The 11,856-nt window shown below is 38.9% G+C and overlaps 1 pseudogene across 1 annotated transcript in view; it reads left to right on the top strand.

Moving 5' to 3' along the window:
• Positions 1 to 689: 689 nt before the first annotated feature.
• Positions 690 to 11,856, top strand: part of LOC117614403 — a 27,898-nt pseudogene continuing 16,731 nt past the window's right edge. The window contains exons 1-3 of the transcript XR_004583869.1: positions 690 to 2,208; positions 6,407 to 6,462; positions 6,688 to 6,922. The product of XR_004583869.1 is annotated as a pentatricopeptide repeat-containing protein At1g62720-like (transcript). The remainder of the gene's footprint in view (positions 2,209 to 6,406; positions 6,463 to 6,687; positions 6,923 to 11,856) is intronic.

Here is an 11,856-nt window from a genome sequence, read left to right as displayed (position 1 = left end):
AATTCTTCGAACCCTTTCCGATATGATCTTTCCAATTTTTTCTGAAAAATTCCGACTTTATAATAATATTTTATGATTTATAATTTTAATTGCATTGTTTTTAGTTTATATATATCATTTCTTATTTGTTATATTCAAGTGCCCTCCACCATACAAACATTCATATATACATGTATACTAAACATAGATATATTACTTTGAGACTAGGTTTTTTGGGCTATCATGTTTGTTTGAATATTACATAAATTCATGTGTGTGGTTATCATATACAAACATACTATATAACAAAAACCCATGTATACTTATGTATTCTATATATGTGTATCTATTTCATGTGTGCTTGTCTAGAGCAAGACTAACACAATTTTTTTATTTTTTTATTTTATTTTTAAGAATGAACAAATAGACATATCACAAATTATTTTTCCATTAAACGCATGTATACTTATGTACCTATATATGTGTATCTTCTTTTTTTGGTTACAAATAAATAAATAAAAAATCATAATTTAAACAAGTGCATTCATTGTTAGTTAATTTTAACATAATAAAAATTGTATAACATTTTTAATTGTGCAACTCTTATTCCCAGCCCATTTCGCAGCAGCCCAAATGCCAAATCCCAACTCCAATTCCCTATTTCTTTATTTTCTCATCTTTGTTTCTGTTCCGGCCAAATTACAGGCCTAAACAACACCAAAGAAAAGCCTCGGCAAAATGTCCCTCCCACGAACTCAGATGTCCACGCCATATTGAACTGAGACTGACAATGATACGGATGAAGATGAGGATGCTAACCACAAGCACACGACCAGGTAATCGTTCTTTTATCACTCATTTTCTGCTGAAAAGAAGTGAATTTCATTCTGATGCTGATAATAATGTTAGTGATATGGAGACTGATTCAAACACGGTGCAAATCTAGAACACTTAAGTCAGAGGAAGCATTGGGTTACTTCAATTCCATGATTCAAACGAAACCCATTCCCTTTAATTGGACTTTTAAATGTTTGTTTGGGGCACTTTACAAGATGAAGCAATATTCTGCCCTAGTATCTATGTATAAACAGTTGATGGGTTGTCAATTCCAACCTGATGTCACTGCAATGAATATTTTCATGAATTGCTTGTGCCGTCTGAACAGGGTGGACTTGGGTTTCTCTGTCTTAGCACTTACCTTTAAATATGGTCTTGAGCCTGATGCTTATTCCCTGAATGCTTTGCTTCAAGGGCTTTGCAAGAATAGCGCCCTGTCTGAGGCAGTGGAGTTGTTCCGGAAAATTGAAGAGAAAGAATACCCAGATGTTGTCACCTACAATACTCTAATTTATGGATTGTGCCAATCAGGCAAGTGGGAAAAAGCCAAGAGCTTCTTGATTTGCATGGTTGACAGCGGAATTCCACCAGATGTATATACCTACGGTGTTCTAATCAGTGCTCTTTGCAAAGAAGAAAGAATTCAAGAAGCGCTTGCTCTGTTCGAAGACATGACTGGGAAAGGCATAAATCCTGACGTTGTCATTTTCAATTCCTTAATTTCTGCTTCATGCAAATGTTGCAAATGGGAAGAAGCCGCACAGTTATTTCAAAACATGATTGATTGTGGTTCCTTGCCTGATATTGTAACATTCAATGCTGTGTTGGATGCTTTCTGCAATCAAGGGAAAACGGTAGAGGCACTTAATCTTGTGGAAGAAATGACCCGTAGAGATCAAATGCCTAATCTTGTGACTTACAACTCCTTAATTAATGGATTGTGCCAGTCTGGCCAATGGAGAGAAGCCACAAAGTTGTTGAATAAAATGATGGGTGAAAGAATCCCACCAGGTGTTGTAACCCTTAACATTGTTATAAAATATCTTCGCAAGGACCGAAGGACCAATGAAGCCCTCACTGTGCTAGAGCTAATGGCTGAAGGAGGCCTAAAACCTGACGTTGTCACTTACAACTGTTTAATACATGGCATGTGCCCTACAGCTCAATCAGGAGAAGCCACAAGGTTGTTTGATGAAATGGTAGGTCGAGGGATCTTACCTGATGCTATAACGTTGAGAACACTTTTGGATGCTCTCTGCCAAGTAAGGATGACAGAGGAGGCTCGCAAAGTATTTGACGCAAAAATTAAGTATGGTATGGAGCTTAGCACAATATCTTGCAGTATGTTGATATTTCCTCCAGCTTTCTTCACAAGTATGATGCACGTGTTGGTTCACTTGCCAGAAGAGGCATTGCTTGCTAGTCCTGTCAACTATCGCTGAATGTATCCAATAGAAATGTATATAATCCTTATCGTTTGTGTATGCATCATTATCACAGGCTTGCTAATTTGTATCATATCTTTTTATTTTGACAGGCTTCTCGGAGAGCTGAAAAAAAGTGTACGCAACAGGGCGAAGCCCGAAGGATCAATTATAGAGGCTTGGGTTCAATATGAGTCGCTTACTTTCTGTGGAATGTATTTAAAAGATGTGGAGACGGCTTTCAATCGTCCTCAGCGCAATAACGACGGAGGTATGAGAAAGGAAAAACTTTCTGTTTTTGCCCAAAGCGCACGGCCCTTTGGAGATCCTGGACGAGGAGAGTCGTTTTCTAGAAATGACATGGAAGTAGCGCATTGGTTCGTACTGAACAATTGTGATGAGATAATGGCATACTTAGATGAGCATGAAGAGATGATGAAGCGAGAACATCCATCACATTTAGTTGCCCAGAAACAACGTGAATTGTTTCCACAATGGTTTTTGGATTCTGTAAGTTATAAGTGTTTTGTATTTGACAAATATAAATTGTAGTATTTAATTTTGTCAGACTAACATGTGAATGGTTTTGTATTATATTAGGTGAATAAGTTGAAATCATCGAATTCCCCCACTTACAGTGATGAGTTATATAACTTGGCCTTCGGCCCGATTCGCGCTGAATTGTTTTCGGGTTGTTATATTAACGGCGTTAAATTTTTGGGGGCTGCACGAGATGACAAGTTGTGTACGCAAAACAGCGGTGTCCATGTCCCAGGTGGAGGCGAAAGTACGAACATTGATTTCTATGGCAAACTCACAACTGTCGTTCAATTGCTTTACAAAGATCGATACCAAGTGATCATGTTTAAGTGTCGATGGTTTGATAGCAACCCAAATAGGCCGGGAAGTGTTAAAATCGACCATGGCTTACTATCTGTGAACATTAACAGAACTTGGTATGATGACGACCCTTACATTTTGGCAAACATGGCAACACAAATTGTGTATCTAGATGACCCTAAAGCCGGGAGCAGTTGGAAAGTTGTTCAGAAGATGGATCATAGGAACGTGTATGCTATACCAGAACTAGACCCAACTGACAACGACGTCGACAATGTGGCTGACCAACGTTTAGAATCTTCAATGGAAAATGATGCGGAAACACTTCGAGATACACATGTTATACAAGAACCGTTTCAAATACAAGGAGTGTCTTCAATCGAAATACCGATTCAGTCAATTACAATTGACCTCGGGGATCTTCCAAGATTCGATGTTGCAGTGGGCCCGAGCAGCGAAGATGATGTAGTTATAGTAGAGGAGGAGGAGGAGGATTGGGAGACCGAAAGTGATGATAGCGACGATAACGAAAGTTATTATAGTTCAGATGATGAATAATTAAATTTTTTGTAATTTTATTATGTTAGTGTACAGACTTTGTGTAATACAAATGTTTGAATATATGTAGTTGTTATATCCAAACCTTATATATGTGGACAACTGAAACATTATTCAAATAAATTTAGTTATAAAACATTGGTAAATCAATATATCCAAACCCTTTTAATAATAAATTTTAATTTTTTTTTTGACAAAACACGTTTACAAAATGAAAATGATACAAAATTTGTTATAAAACATTGATAAATAAATATATCCAAACCTTTTTCATACAAAGTTTGAAAATTATTGACACCAAACATTTTTCAAAAATGAAAACCCTTGCGCGACGAAGTAAACCTCGTCGTGCAAAGTTTGCGCGACCCACAATACACTAGTCGCGTAAAGTTAAAACATTGCGCGACAAAGTATCATCCGTCACGCGATGAAAGTTTGCGCGACGAAAAGCTTACTTTCGTCGCGCAAATATATATTATTTTATAATATATTATATATACACATATATATTTGAAATTGACGATCGAGTTAGTTCATTGTATTCATATAGGGTCATGGAGTGTAGCTGTAAAAATTCATCAAAATCGGAGTTAAAATAACCGTTAAATCATGAGTTTTCATTTATAACCGTTCAAAAGTTTTGTCCCGTTACTTGATCTCCGAATGTTTTTTTTTTCCGCTTTTTGGGGTCTAAGATCTCGAAGTATAAACAAACAAGTTTGACGGCTGGATTACTGAAACTACTTTCGTAGAATGCGTTTGCCATCAAAACCATATATTCACCAACAATGAATAGTTTACTTATACTTTCGTTAAATATAACATAAGATTATGTCGTATGACCCTAGTGTAAACATCTTAAATTGAAGATCAAATTCAGTAATTGTATTCATATAGGGTCAAGAAAAGTAGCTGTAAAAAATCATAAAAATCAGAGCTAAAATAACCGTTAAATCATGACTTTTCATTTAGAACCGTCGAAAAGTTTTGTCCCGTTACTTGATCTCTTAATGTTTGTTTTTTCCGATTTTCGGCGTATACGATTTCGAAGTATAAAAAAACAAGACTGCCTGTTGGATCATGAAAACTAGTTTCGGGTTTAGGGTTTCCGCGGTTTAGGGTTTAGGGTTTAGGGTTTAGTGTTTAGTGTATAGGGTTTGCGCGACGAATAGGTGTCTTTGGTCGCACAAAGCCTGTAGAGAACGGTCTTGCGCGACGAACTCATGCCTCGTCGTCGCGCAATCACAGCCAGCCCTTTCACCCCCTTCCTCCTTCAACACTTAGTCAAAAAAAATTTCACGTTTACAGAAAGCTGACTTGCGCGACGTGTCTCATATTCGTCGCGCAATCTCTCTACAATAAACCCTAAACTGAAAATTTTGGTGTTCTTACAACATTGCGCGACGACAAAGTTTCTTTGGTCACACAAAGCCTGCAGTGAACAGTCTTGCACGACGAAATCAAGTCTCGTCGTCGCGCAATCTCAGCCAGCCCTTTCACCTTTCACCCTCTTCCCCCTTGGACACTTAGTGAAAATTTTTTGCGAGTTTTGCGCGACGCTGTACATACTCGTCGCGCAATCTCAGCCAGCCCTTTCACCTTTCACCCTCTTCCTCCTTGGACACTTAGTGAAAAATTTTTGCGAGTTTTGCGCGACACTGTACATACTCGTCGCGCAATCTCAGCCAGCTCTTTCACCTTTCACCCTCTTCCTCCTTGGATACTTAGTAAAAAAAATTTGCGAGTTTTTGCGCGACGCTCTACATATGCGTCACGCAAGTTCTCAGTCTCGCCGGCTAAACCCTAAGCCCCAAATTTTAACGGATTGGCAACTTTGCGCCACGAAATACAGTATCATGCGTCGCGCAAGTTTTCAATCTCCCCCGCTAAACCCTAAGTCCCAAATTCTGGCGGATTGGCAACATTGCGCGACGAATTACAATGTCATGCTTCGCGCAAGTTTCTCTCCTGCTAAACCCGAAGTCCCAAATTATGGCGGATTGGCAACATTGTGCGACGAAACACAATGTCATGCGTCGCGCAAAAACTACTGTTATACCAAATTTTGGCGGATTAACGACATTGCGCGACGGAACTTATAATTGTTTCGTCGCGCAAGAGTCAGTTAAAATTTTTTGCGTGACGCTTTTTTTTCTTCGTCGCGCAAAAATGAATAAAATTTCAGGAACCACTCGATGGCCTCCTTCTTCCCTAGATTGCTTAAACTCACAACCGTCTCTCTCCCTCTCCACCGTCAGAGTAGCCTCCGACCCCAGTGGATTTTGGACCGCGCCGCCACAACGGTGGTACCCCAGAGCTTCCCCGCCGTCACCGTCGAGCCAGCCGCCGCAATTTCCTCGGTTCTCACCGAATCTGCCCCATCGTCGTTCTTTCTCCTTCGACGACCAAATCCGACACATGAGGTATGATTTCTGTCCTATTTTTGATGTTTTAGCTGATGGTTGAGTAGGATTTCTGAAATTGTTGCAATAGGACAGTGGATTTGAAACCCTAAGTTTCGGTTGGTTTTTGAATTTCAATTCCGGCCACTTCTGGCCATTTTTCGAGGTAGGTCCGAGAACAAAAGTGGCTCCAATTGATGTTTTGAACTTCGGGTAGGAACCTTGGCCCTTAGTTTTTAGAATTTTCCGGCGATTGGTATCGCTTTGGACACCCACGCGCTGCCGACGCGTGTGGCGGCGCGTGGGTTACTGTAGCAGTCATGCATTGGGTCCTAGTGCAATCCTCTAGTTGTCATGAGCGCATAGGTGTTTTCGGATTGGAATTTGGTTACCGTTTGAGTCTCGAACGGATTTTGCCTATGGTGAGATTTTTGGGTTTGTTATGTTCGGACCGTTGGATCGAACTCAAACTCACGTATGGTGTATCTTGTATTTCTTGGATCGTCTAGGATTCGACGAATCGCGGATCGGAGTCCCGGATGCTCCGAACTCGCAAAGCCTAGGTCAAGAATCTGAATAAAATTGTATGTGCTTTCAAATATTCGTATACTTTATTAATTTGTATGTGTATTAATGAAATTGTGCAGATATCAGACCTGATTAGACGTCGTAGGGCAGTGAAGACTACGCAGAGTTCAGAGCCCCCGGCTCAGCCGACAGATGTTGCCACTGCGCCAGCACTGATGGACCACTTGGCAGTTGGTCCTGCGGGGTCCCAGGCGCCTGCTTCATCAGCTTCATCAGTGGCGCAGCCTGTTAGCTCCAGGCCGCATCATCGGCCCGCCAGCACCACATCCAATGATGCCTCGGGGTCACAGCCAGGTATAACTTTCCTTTTTCTCCAGTTATTTTTATTTTTATTTTTGTGTTTGTTTTTGTGTGTGTGTGTGTGTGTGTGTGTATTTTATTGTTAAATTTGTTATTTATTTAACATTCATGTCATCTTTCTTTGCAGCCAAGAAGAACACCCGAGGGCCGTGTCGGCAGTTGAAGACGGCGAAGGTCACCCGGGTGACCAACAGTCGTATCAACATCGGGTACGACGAGCGACATCGGGCTGCACTGACGGCGGAGTTGCATAGCTCCTTGGCCCACGACATTGGTCATGTCATTCGGAGCCATTGCCCGATGCAATGGAAGTCTTGGAAGGTGATGCCTGACGAGACCAAGACGGAGGTTCGCGGCCAGTTGTCGGTATGTAGGCCTTTTAATTCTTTTTCTTTCAAACTTTATATTTCTATTATTTAAATGTATGTAATTAATTTATTGCAGACGAACTACAACTTGGAGGACCTTGACGAAAAGTCGTTGGCGTACGTCAACAGACTCTTCTCTGAGAGGTACAAGCAGTGGAAGAGCGACTTGCACCACCATTTTGAGGCGTTCGATGATCCGCAAGTCACTCTTCAAGAGGGTTGCCCAAAAGAGCTTGAGGGGCGGGAGGATAGTTGGGCGTGGCTCTGCGCTCATTTTCAGGCGCCCGCTTTTGTGGTAATTTTTTATATTTAATTTCAATTTCTTACTAATGTTTTTCTTACTAATGTTTATTTTCTTACTAATGTTTTTTTAATTTTTTATATTTAATTTCAATTTCAACTAATAAGTTTTGTTTTTTGTATAACAGAATAAAGCCAAAGTCAATTAGGGCAATAGGAAGAAGAAGACTCTTCTCCATCATTCGGGTTCCAGGCCCTTCTACTATAGGATGGATGCACGGCGGCAGGTAATAATAAAATAATTTTTATTTAATTTTTAATATTTCATTATTCTTAATTTATTTTTTCGTACTAATATTTTTCTTCTTTTGTAGGGGGGTCCAAATTCCCAAAGATCGACGTCTTTGGCGACGTTTATGTTCGATCTGGGAATGAGTTGGCCGAGTCCCTTCATGTAAGTATTATTTAATTTTAATTCTTGTGTTACGCATTCAACTTTAAAGGTTATTATATGAATGTTTGAATTTACACTACTAAAAAAAAGCAAAAAGACGACGGTAAATCACCATCGTGTATTCGGTTTTTCAATGGTCATGGAATCCACCGTCATCTTTTCCCTCATAAACCACGACGCTAAATCACCGTCGTTGTTAAAATATACAACGCCATCAACAAATACAAAACGACGTCTTTGTACTGCAAAAAGATCTAAAAAAGCAGTCGAGGATGAGAATAGACGAACAACTCTCTAAAAAAACCGTCGTTAAAAAGGAAAAATATGACACATATTAACAGAACAAGGCCGCAAGATAGACATACAACGACGAAAATTAAAATAAGACGCCGTTAAATATCATTTTCACGACAATAAAAAATATGACGCCTTTAAATACATTAGAAGACGACGTTATTGATTCCTACTACGTCGCCTATATAAAAACAGCCGTCGGAAAATAAATTTTCCACTTCGATTTTTCTATAAAAGATGACGTGGAAATAGTTGTCAGTGTCATTATTTACGTCGTATGTATTTATAGAGTAGACGTTGAACAACGAAACAACGTCGGTTACAAATATATGAGAGTCGTATTACAAAATTTATACGCCCTATTTTCAGAAACAAACAACGACGATAAATATTAGACGTTGTTAAATAAAAAAACGTCGAAAACAAATAAAAACAGACGTGTTTAGTCTGCTAAAATTTTAAAAAATAGTCGAGGATGAGAATAGACGACCAACTCAAACAAATCACCGTCGTTAAAAAGAAAAAATATGACACATATTAAAAGAACAAGGCCGCAAGATAGACATACAACGACGACAACTAAAACACTACGCCGCTAAATATAATTTTCACGACAAGAAAAAATATGACGTCTTTAAATACATGAGAAGACGACGTTATTGAAATCTACTACGCCTCTTATTTACAAACAACCGTCGTGAAATAAATTTTCCACTTCGATTTTTCTAAAAAAGATGACGTGGAAATAGTTGTCAGTGTCATTATTTACGACGTATGTATTTATATAGTTGACGCTGAAATGCGAAACAACGTCGGTGGCATTTATATAGTCGACGTTGTATTTATATGTATTCATTACTCACGCCGCACTTATTAATGTAGACGACGTTGAACTTCTAAACAACGCCGGTTCCAAATAAATGAGAGTCGTATTACAAAACATATAGACGGTGTTGATTATGATGAGAGCCGTATTACAAATAACGTCGTTTAATTGATATTAGACGGCGGTTATAATGAATTACCGTCGGAATTCATTTCGTTCCTCTTCGCTTATAAAAGAACTTGCGACGTGGAAAATGTATGATGACGTCGTATTTTTTAACGTTCATATTATTTATCTCGTTTTTTAGACGTCGGTATTATGGGATTGGAGTCGTGTTATTTTGAATTACATGGCGGTTCTTAATCCTTCCCCGACGTGATATCCTGGATAATTGCTTCACAATAGCGTCGGGGTTCTTCATTGTTACGTTGCTTTAAGACGTCGGTAAATATGCTGAATAAATGGTTCACCATAACGTCGTGTTTTATTTGAACAGACGTCGTTTTTTATGCAGAATATAATGATGTAATCGGGAACCAGTATTTTTTGCACTGATTGTTTTGTGGCCAAAACCTGTATAATGAAAGTGAAGAAATCACATTACAATATATTACAAAAATAATGTCATACACTGCCAATTACATAAGCATCATTCAATCCATATATCTTCACACCCACCTCGAATATTTTGACCACCTAACTCACCCACCAATTCATCAAATGTGTCAACATTTGGCATCCCTCTAGTAAATGGCTCACACTCAATTATCACATCACATAAGACTTCATCACCAATAACATCATTATATTCTCTATTAGGCATTGATAACACTACCGACCAACCACGATGCATCGGGTCGTCAACAAAAAAAATTTGTTTGACTTGAGAAGCCAAAACAAATTGGTCATTCCTATGTCCAATTTTACTCAAATCTACAAGGGTAAATCCAAGTTCGTCGATTACAAGACCAGAACTATCTATCCAATCACACCTAAAGACTGGGATTGTAAACTTTTGGTAGTCAAGGTCCCAAATTTCTTGAATGACACCATTGAAACCCATATTTGAGAGAATTGGGTTTTTATCCTTGGCACTAGCAACTTGCATGGTATGTGCAAGTAAATAAACTCCACTATTTTGAGTTGTCCGCACATCATCTTGTGCCTTGATATTGAATTTAATACCTTTAATAAGATAGTTCCTATATAATGGCACTGCCATGTTTGGACCAGCTGCTAGCCACCTTAAATTTTCTGATACGCCATGATTGTCTTCCCCAAGTTCACTTTGAACCTGCAAATTAATCAAATCTTAATTCAATCTAACATAGAAATAAGAAGAAAATTAAAAGAGAAATATGTTATTCAACAACATATACCTTGAAGCGTAGCCATTGAATGAAAGTGCTATTGTGCTTATCCTGCAGCCACTTTGTTCTCTTTCTAAATTTTGGATAAGCAGCCTTGATGTGGATCATATGTTGCCTACATGACACGAAAAATTCAAGCATTACGGTCCCAAATATATAAGATAAACATAAGAAATAATTTAAAATGGAAACTTAAAGAATAAAACTCATACGTACTCGATATAAGGTAGGACTTCCTCCGTATTCTCCAAGACATATAGATGTGCTTGATTCAACAGGTCCCGATCAACTACGCTCACTGTGCAACCTGATAATGGCTTTGAAACTCCCATCTTTTGGCTTGAAGGCACTCCAACCGTACTAACATCAGATAAATGCTGAGTACAAAACTCTACCGCTTCTTCAGCTATATACCGCTCAGCAATGCAACCTTCGGGACGAGTACGATTCTGAACATACCCCTTCAGGACTTTCATATATCTTTCAAACGGATACATCCACCTAAAATATACTGGCCCACATAGACGAACTTCTCTGAGAAGATGTACTACTAGATGAACCATGATATCAAAGAATGAAGGGGGAAAGTACTTCTCAAGCAAACACAGAGTAACTACTACATCTTCTTCCAACTTATCTAGCTTGGAAACATCAACAGTCTTTTGCACATATAGCATTGAAGAAGAAGCACAAACGAGTTATTGCATACCTTGCAGGCTTCTCCAAAACATAACGAATTGCCACAGGGAGCAATTGTTGCATTAAGGTATGACAATCATGTGATTTAAGGCCAAGAAGTCTTGAATCTTGTAAAGATACAAGATTTTTAATATTTGAAGAATAACCTTCAGGGACCTTCATACCATAGAAAGAATTGCAAACCTCTCTCTTCTCTGCTCTTGACAAATTCCAAGGCCCAGGAGGCAAACGAGTACGTTTTTCTCCATACTGGGGTTGCAAATCAGTTTTGACCCCCATGTTCAATAAATCTAATCGAGCAGCAATCCCATCTTTATTTTTTCCAGGGATCTCCAGCAATGTACCAATGATACTATCGCAAAACATTCTTCTCAATGTGCATAACATCTAGGGCATGCCTCACAGGAAGGTATTTCCAATACTCGAGATCAAAGAATATTGATTTCTTCTTCCAACAAACTCTGCCACCATTTTCAACCATATGCAGCACTTCTTCTCCGGTTAATGGCTCGGGAGGTATGCCATATTCAGGTTTCCCATTAAAAGCTGCACGCTGCCTCCTATATGGATGATTGATTGGTAACCATTTTCTATGCCCAATGTAACAAATTTTGTGGCCATTTTTCAACCTGTGACTAGGTGTATCATCGCCGCATATTGGACAAGCTTTATATCCT

This window comes from Prunus dulcis, chromosome 1 (assembly GCF_902201215.1).
Source record: "Prunus dulcis chromosome 1, ALMONDv2, whole genome shotgun sequence".
Lineage (NCBI taxonomy): Eukaryota > Viridiplantae > Streptophyta > Magnoliopsida > Rosales > Rosaceae > Prunus > Prunus dulcis.
The sequence above is the reverse complement of the archived record's forward strand: the minus strand, read 5'-3'. Positions and strand labels throughout refer to the sequence as shown.